Source organism: Lissotriton vulgaris, chromosome 9 (assembly GCF_964263255.1).
Source record: "Lissotriton vulgaris chromosome 9, aLisVul1.2, whole genome shotgun sequence".
Lineage (NCBI taxonomy): Eukaryota > Metazoa > Chordata > Amphibia > Caudata > Salamandridae > Lissotriton > Lissotriton vulgaris.
Window position 1 is genome coordinate 534,005,511 of NC_141697.1, and position 16,967 is coordinate 534,022,477.

At 44.7% G+C, this 16,967-nt stretch overlaps 1 protein-coding gene across 1 annotated transcript in view; it reads left to right on the plus strand.

The window, feature by feature from the left end:
- The first annotated feature begins 226 nt into the window (after positions 1-226).
- The window catches only part of NUMBL (NUMB like endocytic adaptor protein), a 138,031-nt gene continuing 121,290 nt past the window's right edge, over positions 227-16,967 (plus strand). The window contains exon 1 of the mRNA XM_086936676.1: positions 227-282. The gene's annotated coding sequence lies outside the window, so the exon portion shown is untranslated. The remainder of the gene's footprint in view (positions 283-16,967) is intronic.

Genomic DNA, 16,967 nt, shown 5'->3' on the forward strand with positions numbered 1-16,967 from the left:
GCCTTGGGCTCTTAACTTTCTTTGAAGCCTGAAATGGCATGTTTGCACGCTTAAAAGTGTTTTTGTGTGATGTGCTGGAATTTGTTAATAAGAGATGTAATAAATTAAACGATGTGAAAGATGTATTTTTCTTCTCAACAGGACAGCGCTTTCTTGGTGTACAGGAGGACTCCTCCCCGCGAGCCGCCTTGCCACGGAGCTGTGCCGGACGTCGCGGCCTGGACCCCTAACCCCTGGATTGGATGACCATTTGTTCTGGGCCCCACTGCTGCGGCTGTCACTGTGAGTGCAACCTGGATTGGTACTGCTCCATCAATGTTATGGGGACTAGGCCGAGCTCCCTCTGATGGAGAGGCGTGGGCCGTGCTTGCTCTTTGTGGATGGAAGAGAACATGGGCCTTGCTTGTTATATTGGGACCTATGAACCAAGCTTGCTCTGTCCAGGTGCCTGACCTGGCCTTTTCAAAGAACTAGGGTTCAGGTAACTCCGTGGGTGCTCCAAGATATTGAGAGGAAAAGAATTATCTTTTTGAGTAACACATTTCACAGTACTGAATATTAATTTTTTCATTGTCGTACTTGTTTATTTTGTGTTCCTGTCCTGCTTCAGAAAGTGCTTCTGAGATGAGGTAGAGACTAGTAACCTAATTGGATTTTGAGAATTTTGATTCTCTACCTTTTTGGCATTGACACTTCTAGCCTTGTTGTCCATGAACATCTCTTGAAGAGATGAGCACTCCAGCCTTGGTTTGTCCTATTGTACACACTTTGTGGTCAGTTAGACAATTGTTGGAATGATCGCCGGAAGATACTCTGCCAAACGGTGGCTGTCAGGGGCAAGGTAGGAGGTCAGGTTCTCCAGTAGGCCATAACTGGAAATTCGGCCTCCCCCTTGGGCTTGTGTGTGATCCACCAATTCAGGGATGAGGTGGTTGTCTCTCCCGAAAGATGTGTGTTCGGCCAGAGCTGGAACGATGAAGGGTTATTTAGTCATTGAAGTGATGTTGTGGTATCCTCTGACGGCCGTCCAGATGGAACTTTAGAAGGTAGGTGTGATGATTAATCAAACTCCTTCAGTTAATGATGATTAATCAAACTCCTTCAGTTGAAGTTTAGGAGTATCCTCAACAAAGTTCACAGTGCGCGCAAGGACATCCAGTCTGCCCTGTGACTGCCCACTCACATGGCAGGAGCACTTCATTTTTGAGTGATGTCCACATACAGACTGTTTTTACTGTGTGCGCTATGAATCACACGATTTAAATTTGTATATATTTAATACATTTATATCACTCTGAACTCTCTACAAGGACAATAAAGGACTTTACGAATGATAGAGAGCTGACAAAAAGTTTTGTATCCGTAGAAAGTAGCATAAGAGTAGAACAGATGATATACAGGGAATATTTTCTGGGATGCAGAACCATGAAGCTCCATGAAACAGGAAGTCTGCGGGTGAAGCGATTTGATAAGGAAGCAGTAGAAAAATTGGGTTAAAAAAAAGGGAGGTTGAATTGTGTGCTATTCCTCGGGCAAAGTACATGGGGCTTTGTTCAGTGTTTTTAATTTCTTAGCTTTGGGGGTTTCAAAGGTGGAACAATATCTGCTGCAATCTAGCCTTGAGCCCCAGCAACATTACATTTATCTTCCCAATATGGGGCGGCTGTAAGGCGGTTGGTGTGACAATGAAGCGAGAATCACTTTCAGAATGTGCTGTTTCAAATGGGAGGCGGTGGGTTTTGGTCTGTAGAGCAGCTGAATGGAGGGTGGCATTGACAAGGGCCAGGGTTGATCTTGGGAGAGTTTCCAGTAAGTACTTCCTTTGTAATTATGAGAGTGGGCCACCAATTGCACAGTGTTTCTTGAGTGTTTTTAGTAGTAGGAGGCTTAGTTTTTTCTCGTGAAGCGACCGCCGATGAAAGTCATATTTGGTGTCACAATGTGGTGGCAGAGAAAGATAAGACTTGAGAGTGAAACTTAAAGACGTTGCTTGAGGACTACAAAATCTGTCATCCAGCCTGCAGAGACGTTGTTAGACCAGGAATGAACGCTTAAGGTGGTTGCATATTAATTTCGATTATCCATGTCTTCGTGGATGTTACATTTGAACAAAACAATCTGCTCATGCAAATGGGTAAGCAAAGAATACATTTAAACAGTTCATGTGGAACAGGTCTGTGGCTTGAGAGTAAGATGTTGTAAGAAACTGGAAAACTGAAAGAATACTATGTTCTCCAGTAATACAAAGTAGATTGGTTTAAAATGTCTCTTTAAACAGCTGGCCGTGGGATCAATGAATCAATCAATGGAATTGTAAAGCACAACTAATCACCCGGCAGGGTTTCCAGGGATGAGATATACCACAGGAGAAAATAATGCAGTGTATAATTAGGTTACACAGGTAGTCACTGTGTAGACAGTCATAATTACCACAAGACCTGCCACCTCTATCATTTCTTCCTGAAAGATTCAAACTTGGCCACCTTTACCAGGAATCTTGTTAAGATTGCTCCTGTGTGTTTAAATAAGTGTGCCATTTATTTTACTTACACACAGTATTAATATACGCTGCATGCTGACTCCTTACATCAAACGGCAGACCAAAAACCTTTGTTTTGAAGAATTAAGGTGGGAGGGATATTCATGTGTATAGTTCTGAGTAACACAAATGAACTGGAAATTGATTATGCATAGAACTTTGAGAGAGAACTACTCCTCAAAGGAGTCGCCCAGAGGTAGAAATCAGTGTTGTCTGTATATTTGTAGATACAGTGTTGTTTCTTGGGACCGTATCTCCGAGAGGTCTTTGAAAATAAAGAAGTTATTGGTAAGCAAGCGAGTGAATTGCATGATTTGGGGGTTACAGATTTGACGTCCCACACCCTGCCTTTTCTAACGTGTTTTGGATCCTTGTCCTGTGGGATGATCCACTTTCGGCTAGGTTTTATCAATTAACCAGATAATGTCACCGTTTCCCCTTAAATGGACTTGTGTATGGAGGAATTCATGTTGGACACCTTGGAGGGGGGGAGGGGGGGTGTTCAAGTCCTATTGCTGCAAAACAGGCCCAAATCATTGTATCATCTCTACCATGGTTGATGGAAGGTGTATGGTTCTTGGGGGGATACAGTGTTAGATTTTGACTGAACACTTCTTTGTGTGTTTCAGCCAGATAACTCCACTTTGATATCATCTGTCCAGAGGACCTTGTTCTAGCAGTCATGTGTTCATTTAGGTGTTTGCAAATCTAAGCCATGTACCCATGATCTTTTTGTAGAGAGGGGAGTTCTCTTTGCTACCCTCCCATGAAAGCCCCCTTGTTCTTGTGTTTTTTCTAATGGTAGAAACAGAACCCATGTTATCACTTAATGTACTTTTGGGGCTCTTTGTGACATTTTGAAATTCCTTAATTTGTAAATAAGCTTTCTAACAGTGGAATGATGAACATTATATTGTTTGGAAATCAGTTTATACCCTTCCCAAAGTAAGGATCAACCATAATTATTTTCGGACACTTTTACAGATATCCTTTAACCTAGTCATCAACTTTTGCTCAAAACCTAAATGCTCCAAACTAAACAGTAAATGTTCTAATTTCTTATCCCAGTGGAAGGACTTTCTGACGCTTTATTTATAACGTGTTCTTGATTGAATTACCTTCTTAATTGACAGAGCAGTAAAGGAGCATTTACTTTTTCACTCGAGCTTCTATGTAGGATGATTTTTTGTTTGTTTAATAAATGATGGCAAAGTAAAATCTGTGGTGTTATTTGACCCATGAGGTTAGAGAAGGGCCATCGAAATTATGCAGCAGGGGAGGCCTAATTTATGCAGGAGTGTTGAGTAAATTATGCGGCAGGAAAAAGCAAACTATGTGGTTTAATTTGGCAGATTTTGTAATGCTATTACTTCATTATCTTGTCTTTTATACTCTTGTTACGACTGTTTGGGCATTGGTTGCACCTTATTAGCAACCTCACTATTCGATCAACAGATTTCATGATGGACATAAAACCCACTATTCTAATAATTATGTAACCAGTCTTCCTGCTCTTTGATTTAGTCTGTAGCAACAAAATTGATTCATATTGTTTACTGTTAAGCCCCACCTCGTTAATGAAGAGGCAACAGTGAATGTTGTCAATTTGTGGGTCCTGAAATTCAAGGTATTTTAAATTCTGCGGTTTATAGGCAATGGCAAGCAGTGGCGGCTGACATCTACGGGGGTGGGCGCTTGTGAAAATAATATATAAAAAAATACACTGACCTAAAGAAGACGTCCTCCGCTCAGAACGTCTTCTTTGTTTGACTGCAGACCGGCCACCAGGAAACTCCCTTCACCAATCCTGGTGCTGCTCTAATTCAACATGAGAGCAGCACCCCAATTGGAGGGAGCGGCCGCACTTGGCACTGCACAGTGCTCTGGAGGCCTACACTTGCTCTAACCCGGCTGTCTTTGACAGTCCATAGCAAGGCGGCCAGCCAAAAAGGCATGCATACTTTGAACCGTTAATAACAGACCGCCCTCCTTCCTGCTGATCTCACTCAGCAGGCCCTGCCCCTTCCTGATGCTCTGTTTGGACGGAGGATGATAAATAAAATGCTAATAAATTACTATTTGATTTTTTATATCTGGGGCTTTGGTGGTAATTTAAGTGTAGCGATGTTCCTCCGCTCCTCCCTGATGAGATGTATCCATGTAAGTAAATACTACTTTGTACCAGGGTTGTTGGACATTACGTTTTCTAAATCAGAGTCTCTTGTATCTCAACAAGAATGCATCTACTGCCTTTGTAAAAATGAATCCCACCTCATTCGCTATCTAATTCAGACTGGCTCTGTCTCAGCTTGTGATATGTTTGGGGGTTAGAGTGAAGGAATTGAATAACGTACTTCATATAATGAACTTCCTCTAGCACTAGGATCCTCTGTTGTACTATTTCTGTGGTAAATAGTGTGTGAAAAACACAAATTAAGGGCTGGGATTACATATGCATATTCGTGCATGACTTGGAGCTAAGATCTGTGATCCATTATATACTTTGCTGCTCTTTTATTCTCGAATTATGTGATGATTCCATCTCTACTGACTCCAGTTGCACGAGTGTGTGTGGTTGTGTCTTGTCCTCTACTTTCCATAGTTCTGTACTCTTCCCTTCAACTTCTGAGTTGTTCTGTCCATTTTTGTATTCGTCATTCACATTTTGTACTCCTCATTGGTGAATATCTTATTAAGCAATGTGTTCTACCCTTCCAGTCCAGACCGCACAAATAGAAGTCCGAAGCATTCTTGAGGATTTTCCCCTTCAAAGTTTTTATTTCAACTTTACAAATGCTAGACAAAAACCAAAGGGGATGATGGACGGAGTGTTGAACATTGCATGCACTCACCCCAGTCAACTGACCTGGGTTTAATCCATCAACATTCTTTAGCTCACTCCGCCACCCCAGTTCAGACATGGCCATATGCAAATCAGTCTGACCCTGTGCCTCATGGGAACAGTCCAGCCCGAACTGCCAAGCTATGTCTTCCCTGGACCGGAAACAAGCATCCTGGGACCGGTTTCTGGCTAATCTGCTGTCATCAGCCAGGCTAGCTTGAATCCAGTGGCAAAGTGAGCAAGGGACCTACGTCTGGGCATACCCTGCCAACTTAAGGCGAACAAAGCAAAAACCAAAGGGGATGATGGACGGAGTGTTGAACATTGCAAGCACTCACCCCCAGTCAACTGATCTGGGTTTAATCCATCATCATTCAAGAATGAGTTAAAAGATTGATAACATATGAGGTTCCACCCAGAGACTTGACTTCCATATTGTCTCTGTCTTTGAGCTGGCTGGCGATGCACTGGATCTCTCCTGCTGGTGAACCTGGAGTTACAACCCATTTAAGGCTGCGGCTAGGCCTGGCAAGACCACACCATCTACAGAGGCCACAATTGCCCTAGGGTGCGTTGCGTCTGTGCCCCTTAGTGATGGTAACCAAGTGACCACCGACTCCACACTGTATTGTGTGCCTACCACCTGCACCGGCTCAGCACATCGCAGCAGTGGAGATCTGCTTCTGAGACCTACCTGGCAACACAGATCTGCTTTTGCACCTCCCACCAGGGAGTTCGCAGGAGGATCAACACCTCAGCCCAGTGGTTTGGTGCCCTCCTGATTGATGTTCCTCTGAGACATTCAAACTGTGTATCAGAGATTGACAAGCGGTTTCCCAGTCCCAAGCCTTTGACTTGATGGCATCATTTGACCATTTATGGAGAGCAACCAGCCCTGCACACTCTTAACTACTGGAATACTACTAGAAGCATCCTCTTGCTTCTACCTCCTCCCTTAAATTCCTCACCAGTGGTCAGTCGTCAGGCCCACATATTGAATATTCCTTATTCATTAATTGGGGGTTGCGTTGCCTAACTATTACAGCCAGTCTATATGCCCGCTCCACATTACTGGGCAGGGCTTTATTTACTGGGCTGTAGACCACACTACTCAGGTGAGGTGTGAGAAGAGCAGTCGTGTCTGCAGTCCAGCAAAGAAAGCATTGTCCAGTAATATGGGGCAGGGACGGTGTAGAATGATTGTATAAAGTCCTTTAACTGACTTTGTCATTACAAAGGCCCTGAAAGGTCGCAACCTTGGATCCACCGCTTATCTCAGTGAGACTATGCTGCAGGGCCGTCAACTGTGATCACCAATGTGCCCCAACACTTGTGCTCAGTCAGATTACTTGAGGGATCGGAGGTAGGTTTGAATTTAGCTTAGGGCACTTTTGCACTTACCTTTGCCGCCACATATTTGGAGACCAGGAATCCTGCTTGTGCAAACATGCTTTAGCCATTCATTTTGCCGTATCGACTGTTTTGTGTTTACTTATTTCACAGTTGTGTACGATACCAGATTTTCTTGTCCATGTCATGCAACCATATGCTTGCCTCGAGCTAACTGGAGGCGAATTACGTACAAAAGCATTTTGCATGAGCACCCAGGAACCTGCAAGCCCCCTCTATATGAACGTTTTGTACCGTTCTTTGCTTCTATCTCAAGAGGAGAATCTGCTTCATTCGGTGAATTTGCTCAGGGGTCTTGTTTTGTACTTGAATGAATGAGGGAATTAATTATTAGGTTTGTAGAGTGCACGTCTGGTCAGTGTCTCACAGTGAAGTGAACAGAAGAGTTTCCAGGTCTTTCTAGAAGAGGAATTCATTTTAAATATCCCATAGAACAGAAGGGAGGTTATTCCAGGCCCGGAAGCCTAAACGGAATATGAGGAACCGCCTCTCCTAGAGTGGCAAATCGAGGAACCACAGTCAGAAGAGACTCAAAAGGACAAAGCGCTCTCCCCTGACGATAAGGCCCAATTCTGTCAGTGAGATACTGTGGGCCTGACTCATGCCAAGCGCTTGGACTGGATGGCAGACATTCGTTGCCAGTCAGGGGCATCTCCTACGTAATGGCGGGGGAGCATTGACCTACTGCTCAGTCAGCGAAAAATAAAATGATAATAAAATAATATTTTATTTTCCGCTGACTGACTGAGCCATGGAATCTGAGGCGGGGACGGGCCATAGCAGGGAGGAGGAGTGATGGGCACTGTAAGTGCGCATGTCGGTTTTGCGCTGGGATGGCCGGATCGACATGCGCAGTTACATTTCTCCAACCCTGCTGTATTGTACAGCCGAGTGGAGAAATGGCACAGGCTCTGTGCCTGAGCGAGTATCAGCCAGCCTGCTCAGGCCAAGCTTGGAGCTTCTCTCATGCTTGGTGTAGCATGAGACCAGCATCTGGATTTGATGGGGAGCCTGTGCTTTGTGCCCCAGGGACTGCCAGACGGAGAGGAGTGCTGAGGCATCCAGCAGTGTCAGCAGCAACAAAAGGTATGTTTAAAAATATATATATATATGTGATCAAGGTACGTCAGTACCGAAACGCGTAATGGCCGACTGAGTAACAGCTCAATAAACCAACAGATTTTTAAACTTACCTGGGTCTGTGCTCCACGTTTCTTTTCGAGAGGAGAGAGCGCCTGCATCTTGCTTGTGGAGTGGAGTGGCAAAGATATATATATTATTCCCCTAGCAGCCCCCCTCTACCCCACCACTTTAGATTTGTGGTAGTCACCACTGGCCAGAGTGCACATGTAAGAAATGTTGAAGTAGCCAAAGGGATCATGGGTCATCTACAGGCATTCTTGGCACCCTGGATTACTTTAGTAATCGACAGGTCTGTCTTCTGAGCAGAGAATCAGCGGGCTTCTGTGATGCACATCTGCAGAGGACCTCTTAGTCATGTCATTCTACCTTTATCTCACATTACAAGTTTAACGCTGGGGATTCAAGGGCAGTGGGATTAGGCAAAATGATTTTGTTATCCGTACAAATGACATGATAGTAGCATCTCGTGAAATTGGTGCCTTTATCAGTGTCTGGTGGTGCTGTGGAGCCTTGGCTTTATTTTAGTGTAGTTGGCTTTGGTATGTCATCAAAAATGAAAACTGAGATAGGGCAATAGGACAAAACCTGGTTGCGTATTAGTAACTTCATTGTCTAAGGTGAGTCTTTCCCATGCAGTCCTTGTGATCCATCGCCCAATTAAGGCAGCAGCAGATTTTTATCTGATTACACCTTTGTAGGTGTCACAAGAAATGACACGCACCTATTGAAAGAAGGGGCTCTTCTTAAGTAAGAGGGAATAAGTGCATGTTTTTATTTCTTTATCAGCAAGGGGGTTGCTCATCTCAGGAGGTGGACCACTGGAAATCAGGTAGACCCACTGGAAGTAATGAGATACAAGTCATCATTGCCAAAGGTCATCGGGTATCTGACGTCCACACAAGACACACATGACCAGTAACAGCTGTATTCATTCTGCTGCATACTCTATTTAAGATAGCTCAGTGGACAGGGCACAGGCTGAATAGATATGTTTTGTTTACCTGCTGGTTGAAATCATAGCTGGGCCTGTTGAATTTTTAATATACAGAGGTAAATAAAATGAATAAAAATGAGTTTGGCCACTGTATCTATTATTAGCTACCATTTCGTTTTTAGTGAATGTTACCTTACTAGTGCATTTCAGTCAGGAAAACTGGAATTAAGCTGCAATGGAGGACCAACTATGCGGCAGAGTTAAATTAATTAAGCTTACAGAAGAGGAAAATGATTTGATTTCAAACATCACATTGTGTGGCAGAATTATTTTATTATTTTAACACAATAATACTTGTTTAAAGTAATACACAACTGGCTGGTGACCAGTTACTCTTTTGTAAAGAGTCTGCCAGTGCGTGTGACCAGCTATGACACCTTTTTTTGTAACTTTTGATCCACTTGAGCTGGAGCCAACTTTGTTTTTGTCGGATTCTGTACATTATGCCGCTGTTGGTGGATCGTGTAGTAAGGGTAGGTTTTCCATATTTATGTGGAAAACAGCGCAGTGAGTCACAATTTTAACTGCCCTCGTCCAGGTATGTAGATGAATGCAGGCCCGGAGGCATGACTTCTGATGTTTATAAGGCGCTATATACATGGTCCTTTCAGCCAATCCTTAACCCCTGTTTATGCAGAAACGTAGACAGTCGGTGAATCCTCTGTGACCACCTAATTAACTCCAGGGCATTATGGAACCTTGGAGTCCAGCCACCAGCAATGCGTTGCTTTTATCTTCCAGAGCTCGACCCAGCAAAGAAACCGGAAATGGCGTACTTATAAATAGCCTTTTGCGCAGGGGAATTCTCGGACAAGCCAGTTCAGGTGCAATGGACGCGGCTGGAACGTGGTCGTATTTTGATGGCAACAGTTGCTGAGGAGAGGCAAAATCTGTGCCTGTTGAAATTTAATATGGTCGCCTGGGTTGTTAGCAGAGCTAATTAGCTCTCAGCACCTGGGCTCTCGGTCACTGCTTCTTGCTCACGAAATGTACCCGTTAAGAGGTCCTTTCCCTCCCGTGGGCTTGCAGAAAAGCTATTTCCTCTGCTTAAGACTTGGCAGCTAAGAGCCTCTTAAGATTCTGTAGGGAAGAACCCCGTGTTTTTTTGGTCTCTGGAGTAAAAGGTTCTCTCCTGTGAGGACTGGGGATTAAAGAGACCCCTTCGCATTAGGAGGTGAGAGCTTTTAGGCTTGTGTAGAGCTCCCTTCTGTGAGGGGTTTGGGGTAAAAAGCTGAATTATTTGAGGACTTGAGAGTATAAAAGTTCTCTTCTTTGAGAAGTTTAATAAAGAGACTATTTCTCTTCGTAGAATGCAGGGTGCTCGCGCTCTTTCCGTCCGGGGTGGAATTGTCCCTCCATCACCAGTGGATATCCCTTCCTTTACTCCCCACCGCCTGCTCTACCCCACAAACCTTGATCACAGAAAGCAGTCACTCCAGATGTCTGTCTGCCCCCTCTTCAGTCAGTACAGCATTAAGGGATAGACTTGGACACATAAAGGCAGTCAAAAGGTATACACATTCTGGTTTTTTTCTGCCCTCTTGTTGCTTCATGATCTCAGTTAGAAGGCCGTTGAGTGAGCGGAAAGAAACCTGTGACATTATCACAGAGGACAGTGAGGTTAAGATTGTGAATTTCTTTCACCTACGAATATTATCATTTTTATGGCTTTTGAAAGGAACCACGTCACAGTTCTCGTGCAATATGGATTTCACCATCCTAATAACAGCAACTAAATCACTCTCCAGAACGTTACCATTGTCGGGGACACTAGGTTTATGCTGCTACACGAGGGACCAAATTATGCTTCAGATTTATCCGAATTATGTGGCATAAAACATAAATTACGTGGTTCATCCACCAACATTTTTTGTGGAATCTGCAAAGTAGGTGGAAATGTATGTGCCAAATGCAGTAAATTCAAATGGTACAATGTATATACTGTTAAGGAGTAGTTTCTCTAAACAATTGGAGCATCTGCCTCGTAGAATCTAAGGTAAAAGTTAATTATAGGACACCAGTACCCACCTCGTTAACCACATCGTCTTAAAATGGTGACCTTCTTTACTGTTCCGCTTCCCTCACAGTACTCTGGGCATTGGCACTGCCCGATCCTGGCAGCTGCTGAGTGTCAGATGTTAAGGAGGAAGGCGAAGGTGACATTGATGCTGTGTTAAGTGAGCGCTCAGATGCCTTGTGGAATGATGTGTTGTATGTTTGTAGGAAGAACCTTGAGTTACAGCCCCTAAACCAGCCGGCTTAATATCTTTGAAATGGAGCCATTCATTCTGAGTCCACCAGAATTGCCCTTACATTGGGGTGTCTCAAAATGTCATTATAATTGCTCAGGAGAAATTCCTTTTCGCAGAGTTGCGTATTCGTCTAGATAGAACATAGTATTGTGGTATGTGGTGTGCCCGAGGGCCTCACGGATGCCGGCAGGGTGAGCGAGGGTGGGGCTTTGGTGGGGGTGTGGCCGTAAAGTCAGTGTAGGGGAAGAAAAGTACGTACACGGTGTGGACAATGACAGGGGCGGCCTTAGGCATGTGCAAGCTGTGCACCTGCACAGGGCCACCAAACTCCAGGGGCCACCACACCAATATATATCCTTAATAAAATAATCCTCTGAGGATGGATACATATTTGCGTGGCGGCCCCCGGCAGGGATTTGGCGGCCTCCGGCTCTGTTCCACTTCCAAACACCCTGACCCCCCTCTTCACTGGCCTCTGCGCTCCGCCCCATCCTCCCCCCCCCTGCCCCCCGGACCCTCTCTTCCGGACCCCCTACCTACGCTCCCTGCCCAGGGTCGCCATAAGCCTAGAGCCGTCCCGGACAATCTGACAATGAGTCATGGAGGTGTTTTGAGGGTTTCTTGCCATATTGCAGTCTAAATGAAGCCCTTAGTCTCTAGGAGAGTCATAGATTTGACAATAGTGTGTTATGCGATATCTGAATCGCCATCCCTTAACTGTACCGTAGCCTTCTCTGCTTGCCATTGCTACCTTGGGAGAGTCTAGTGTAAGAAAGGAAGTAAGCTGTTGATTGAATTGGAATGAAATCGAATTGCACGGTGTGAAACTAGAAAACCAATGATCCATCCCTGCTTCCTCGTTTAACCAAATTGTGTGATCCTTCTATTTCACTTTGCTTCCTCTTTCTTCATTACCAAATATAAGAACACCCTGAAGTACATGAGTTTGGGATGTGTGCTGTACAAAACCTCTTGTTGTTGATTTAATAGATTATTATGTTGGCCATCGATAATAACAGCTGAGGCCACCCAGAAGACAACTTACTTGCCTCTTAGTTCACTATTGGCATTGTTGTCCTGTTGGGAGGAGGCATGCATGTTTCTACGTTCATTTCTGACAGCTAGCACCTTCAAAAAACATTCCTCAATGCAATGATATAATCTGATGACTAAGGTGAAGCACTTCTGCTTGTTAATGAAATACATTTTTTTGAAGACATTTTTCAAAATGTTACAAATTTGTTGCAAAATGTCTTTAAAAAAGAATGTGTTCCTAAAGCTAAGTGTTCTTTTACTTAGTTAGCGTGTAAATGATTGCCTATTTATTTTACAGATTTCTGAATGCAAAATTACAGTTAGTGCACTCTCAAGTAAACAGCAGCCCAATGCTGTTGTTCACCTGGGGACCATATGTGAAGGTCGGGAGGGCTGCAAGTGGCCTCTGGGCTGTACTTTGAGTTTTGAGGGTCTAGAATGACTAACACATTTGACACCAGATCGAAAAACCTTCACTTTTGATTATTGGTTCAGTTTGGCCCTTTTAAAATGTCCGCTGGCCCATGGTTTGCAGTAAATACTTGAGCAAAGCACTCATTTGCACCAATGATACTGCTCATTTCAACCCATATTGTCATTCATTTGCACCATCAAGGCCTCCCATTTGGACTTCCCGAACCACTATTGCAGACAAAGGGCCGTATTAGGAGTCCCACCACCACCACACTGCGGATCTGCCCGCAGTATTCGGAGTGTGTCAGTCAGACCACCATGAGACCGCTGGCTCCCCAGGATCAAGGATCCCGCTGGGCCGGCGGTCTGAAACTGGCCTGAATATGCTGCCGGTGCCGCAGCTGGCACGCTGAGCATATTAGTGGAGAAGTGTGGCTCAATGGTTAGAGCGGCAGACCTTGATGCAGAGCGCTGGCCAGGGACCAGGGTTCGATTCCCACCTCGGCGGGTTTCGGGCTTAAATTCCTCTGACCGGATATTCTCGCCTCAGTGCCGATTCTAAGCATGGGTCCCACGCTGCAACTCTGGGCAATAGCTTGCTTAGACTCCACAAAGGCCCCCTGATACACAAGGGATGCCTGGTTTCACCATGGGATGCCCAGGAGTGGACACCCCACAAGGAAAAGCCAGGAGGGGTTCCCTTGTGGTAGGAGTACAAGCGCCGGGATGCCTCCGGGTCACTGTTTGCGCTATACAAATACAACACATTTACATTTACATGAGTTGCCTTTTCACTCCCCTTTTCAGGGCGGTGAGCCCACATGAAAATGTTGGCAGAGAGGCAAGTAGGGCCCCCTGGCAGACCTGGGCTTGAGGCGGGGGCTACCTTTGTGCCACCCTGTAATTGCACCCCGTCTCCCACCGTGCAGGAACGAGCTGCAGGTGCTGTCTTGGTGGCGGGCTGCATGTTATGCTGTCTTATGAGCCTAACAACCCACCGCTTTGAGACCACCGCAGCACCGTCCGTCTTCTATGGATTGCACTCGTAATTAAGCAGGTGGGTGCCCTACGGGCTTGGTGGTCCTCCTGACAGCTGGGCGGAGGCAGGCCGACCGGAGGACCGCCAAACTCATAATAAGGCCCAAAGTGTATTTTTGGCTAACTACTGTAAGTTTGTGCTTTGAGATTTCCTCAGTGCACAAATTTAACACCTTTGCTCAAGTTTTACTCCTAAATGGCCTCTGCTGTACCGTCTGTGGCATCCTGTGTCGTAAAATGGTTGCTTATGTGCAGTTTATAAGTTTCTATTAGCTGATCTCAATATCCACCCAAACACCGCTTGGTGGGAGGCGGGGCACTGGTTTTATTGTATAAAGGTGGCCTCTGTCTGCAGCAGACTAACACTTCCGGTGAGCGCCGCCATTTCATAACCAACTCCTCGCTAATAAAGTTCTGTGGAGCACTTTACAAGCCGCTGCTGTGCTTATAAATTAATAAACATACACACCTCTTATTCCAATACGATTTATTATCCGGGGAGATGCTTTAGGATTTGTCTCACGTATTTTGCTGCCAGTGAAAAGGCTGGGCCACAGACGACGCCCTGTGATTCCTCGCCGGCTCTGCTGAAATGAGTGGTCTGGGGGCCTATAGAGGGGCGGGGGACCTCTCACACTCGGATTCGTTGGGTCTTTCAGCAGAAAGCGCTTCCTGGAGGTGCCCCCATGCGTTTTTTAGGGCGAGCCTTTATCGCGGTTGCTATTAAGTGTGGCTAATTAAGGGCTTCTGAGATCTGGTCGCGCAGCATGAAGTGTTGGAAGGAGGTAGGAAAAGGAGCAGGAGCTGGTGGGTGCGAGGGAACAACGGGGACCACCCAAGATGGAGGACCCCGCTCCACCGACCAGAGCAAGCAAATAAACACAGTGCCTTGTTGAAAGAACCAGACCAACCGGTGTGGTGAAAGTAAATACACAGAGTATTGGACAATTCTGCAGGAGAGAAACTCTGCAAACTGCACGTATCTCTGCTTATTTCCATTAAAGAATATAATAAATGCGTTAAAGTTCAATCCAATACACATATTCCCCGCCGCCCCCCCCCACCACACATTCTTGCTGAAACTATCGGAATGCAAATTTTCACTTGGAAAGCCTATTCTTTTTTTATTCAAATATATCTAACTAAAGTGTTTTATTTTTTACAGTTTATGTTTATGAGCATTGCGGCTTTAAAAATTATTCGATCTATTAAAAACGCTTGCATTTCTCAGAGATGTGCAGCAGCCATAGGCGAGTGTAATTTTTTGTGCCCGTCGGCGCCACCCATATACCGTCTTGCCCTGAACCACAGTGCCTTATTTATATGGCGAGTTAAAGCGCTGTAGAAATGGCAGTGTTGGCGTTGCTTTGTCAGGCCATTTCCTGGCCAGTGGTCTGTTTTTGTCTAATTTGTTGACATGCCAGGCATAATTTGCATTGTTCTATTTCCTGTACGCAGACCCGCAGTCGCACCCCTTCCCCAAGGATGGCTATGCTTGTTTCAGCCTGTGTTGCGTTTGTCCCTCACATGGAGCATGGCCTCTTTGCATCTCTTTGATTGGCTGGCTTCTATGCTTCCTCCGCTTGCTTTTTTGGAACTACTTTTTTATTTTTTATTTAATTACTGCACGAGAGTACATGTGTTTTCCAACTGTCTCCCTAATAATCTTTTCTCTCCCTCTCCATGTTGCTCTCTCTTGTGCATATGCTTCTCTACCCCCATCTGTGCTTGTGGTGTTCTCTCTCATTGGTGTGCTTCTCTCTTTGCCACTGTTGGCTCTTCCCTGCCTACCATGTTTCTTGCACCCTTCCGAACCAGCTGATCCATTAAAAAAAAAAAGACATTTGCATGACTTCTTAATTTTTTTTCTATTTTTATTTACCAATCCTTGTCAATTCGGCAAGTAAAAAAAGCCTGTGTCCTTTTGTGTAGGCACAGTCACGTCCACTCACACACTTACCTATCTCTCGTCCAAATTTTGTTGCCGCCCACCACAGCAAACTCAGTGCATCAATAGGTCTGCCCACTTCAGCCATTGGTTTCCTGCTTTGTTAATGGCAGCATTCTTACTGAGCATGTGCACATTCTAGCAAAAATAAGCGACTAGTAAACTGTTATTTTACTGTGCCAAAAATAATCCTATGTTTCTGTGATATGGATTACACCAGAGAAAAGGTTTCTATTCCTCTTAAGGTGCACTGCTAGGAAGCACCTGTACTGTTTAAAAAATATATGATTTGTAGGACAAAAATATGGCTACCCAATGTAGACACCATGTTTCGTTCCAGTTTTTTTAATTTTTAAGGCACCTGCTTGTAGTAAAAAAAAAAAAAGTCAAACAACTGTTATCCATCACACCACCTTGCCTAGGCCAGACCGTTTTTGGTTTTTCCTTGATTTTTTTCTTTCTACTTCTACACTTCCCCTCCACCTTTCATTTCTTTCTTGTTTTTTTTTTTACATTTTCCATACTTAGCTCGATTTGTCTGCCTTTCTGTGCATTTTTCTTTCATATCATCCTTTCTTTCTTTTATCCCTTTCCTCAAAGTCTCTTTTACCTCGAATTCTTTAATTCCTCCCGTTATTTTGTTTCGTATTTGTAGCAGTTCATCCTCCAACATTACTGTCTATTAATTGACTGAAGTTCGCAGACTGGGTGGGGACGGGTTCGTTGCGTTCCTCTGCCCCGCCATTCCCACGGCGCTAATGGCTGCTGGATTGCTTTGTTTGGCCGCAAGGCTTATGTTTTGAGCTCTGGTGCGAGCGCTGGAATTTCTTTGGGAAATTGGATATTTTACTGCAGTCTCCTCGGGCTTGGAAAAAGTGCAGTCCAGCTGCTTTAAGTCTGATTTGTGCTGACAGCCCTTTCAGGGGGCACCTCACACCTGCATCTGTGCACAAGTTCTGGTTCAGCAGAGACCCTGAAATGAGCTTAGTCTTTAAACAGGGCCTTCCTTTCTCTGCAGAGAGGAGTGTAGGAAACCAGCGATACGTTTGTGGAGCAACTCTTGAAATAGCAATGACCAACTCATTCACAACCAGAGCCACTGGAATTATGTGATTCTGCGGCCCTAGCATTTATCGCACAATTATGGTTTTGCCGCATAATCTGTCATTTGCTGCATATTTTTAGATTTTATCAGAGAATTGTTTCTAGCTCATAACATAACGTCTATTTGTAAAAAAAAAAAAAAAGCACGCGCTCACCCAATGGTATCTTGGCACTGAATAACAGAAGTTTATTGTTGACCAACGCAATGGTACTCATTTTATCGACCTCAGAAGGATGAAATACCAGAC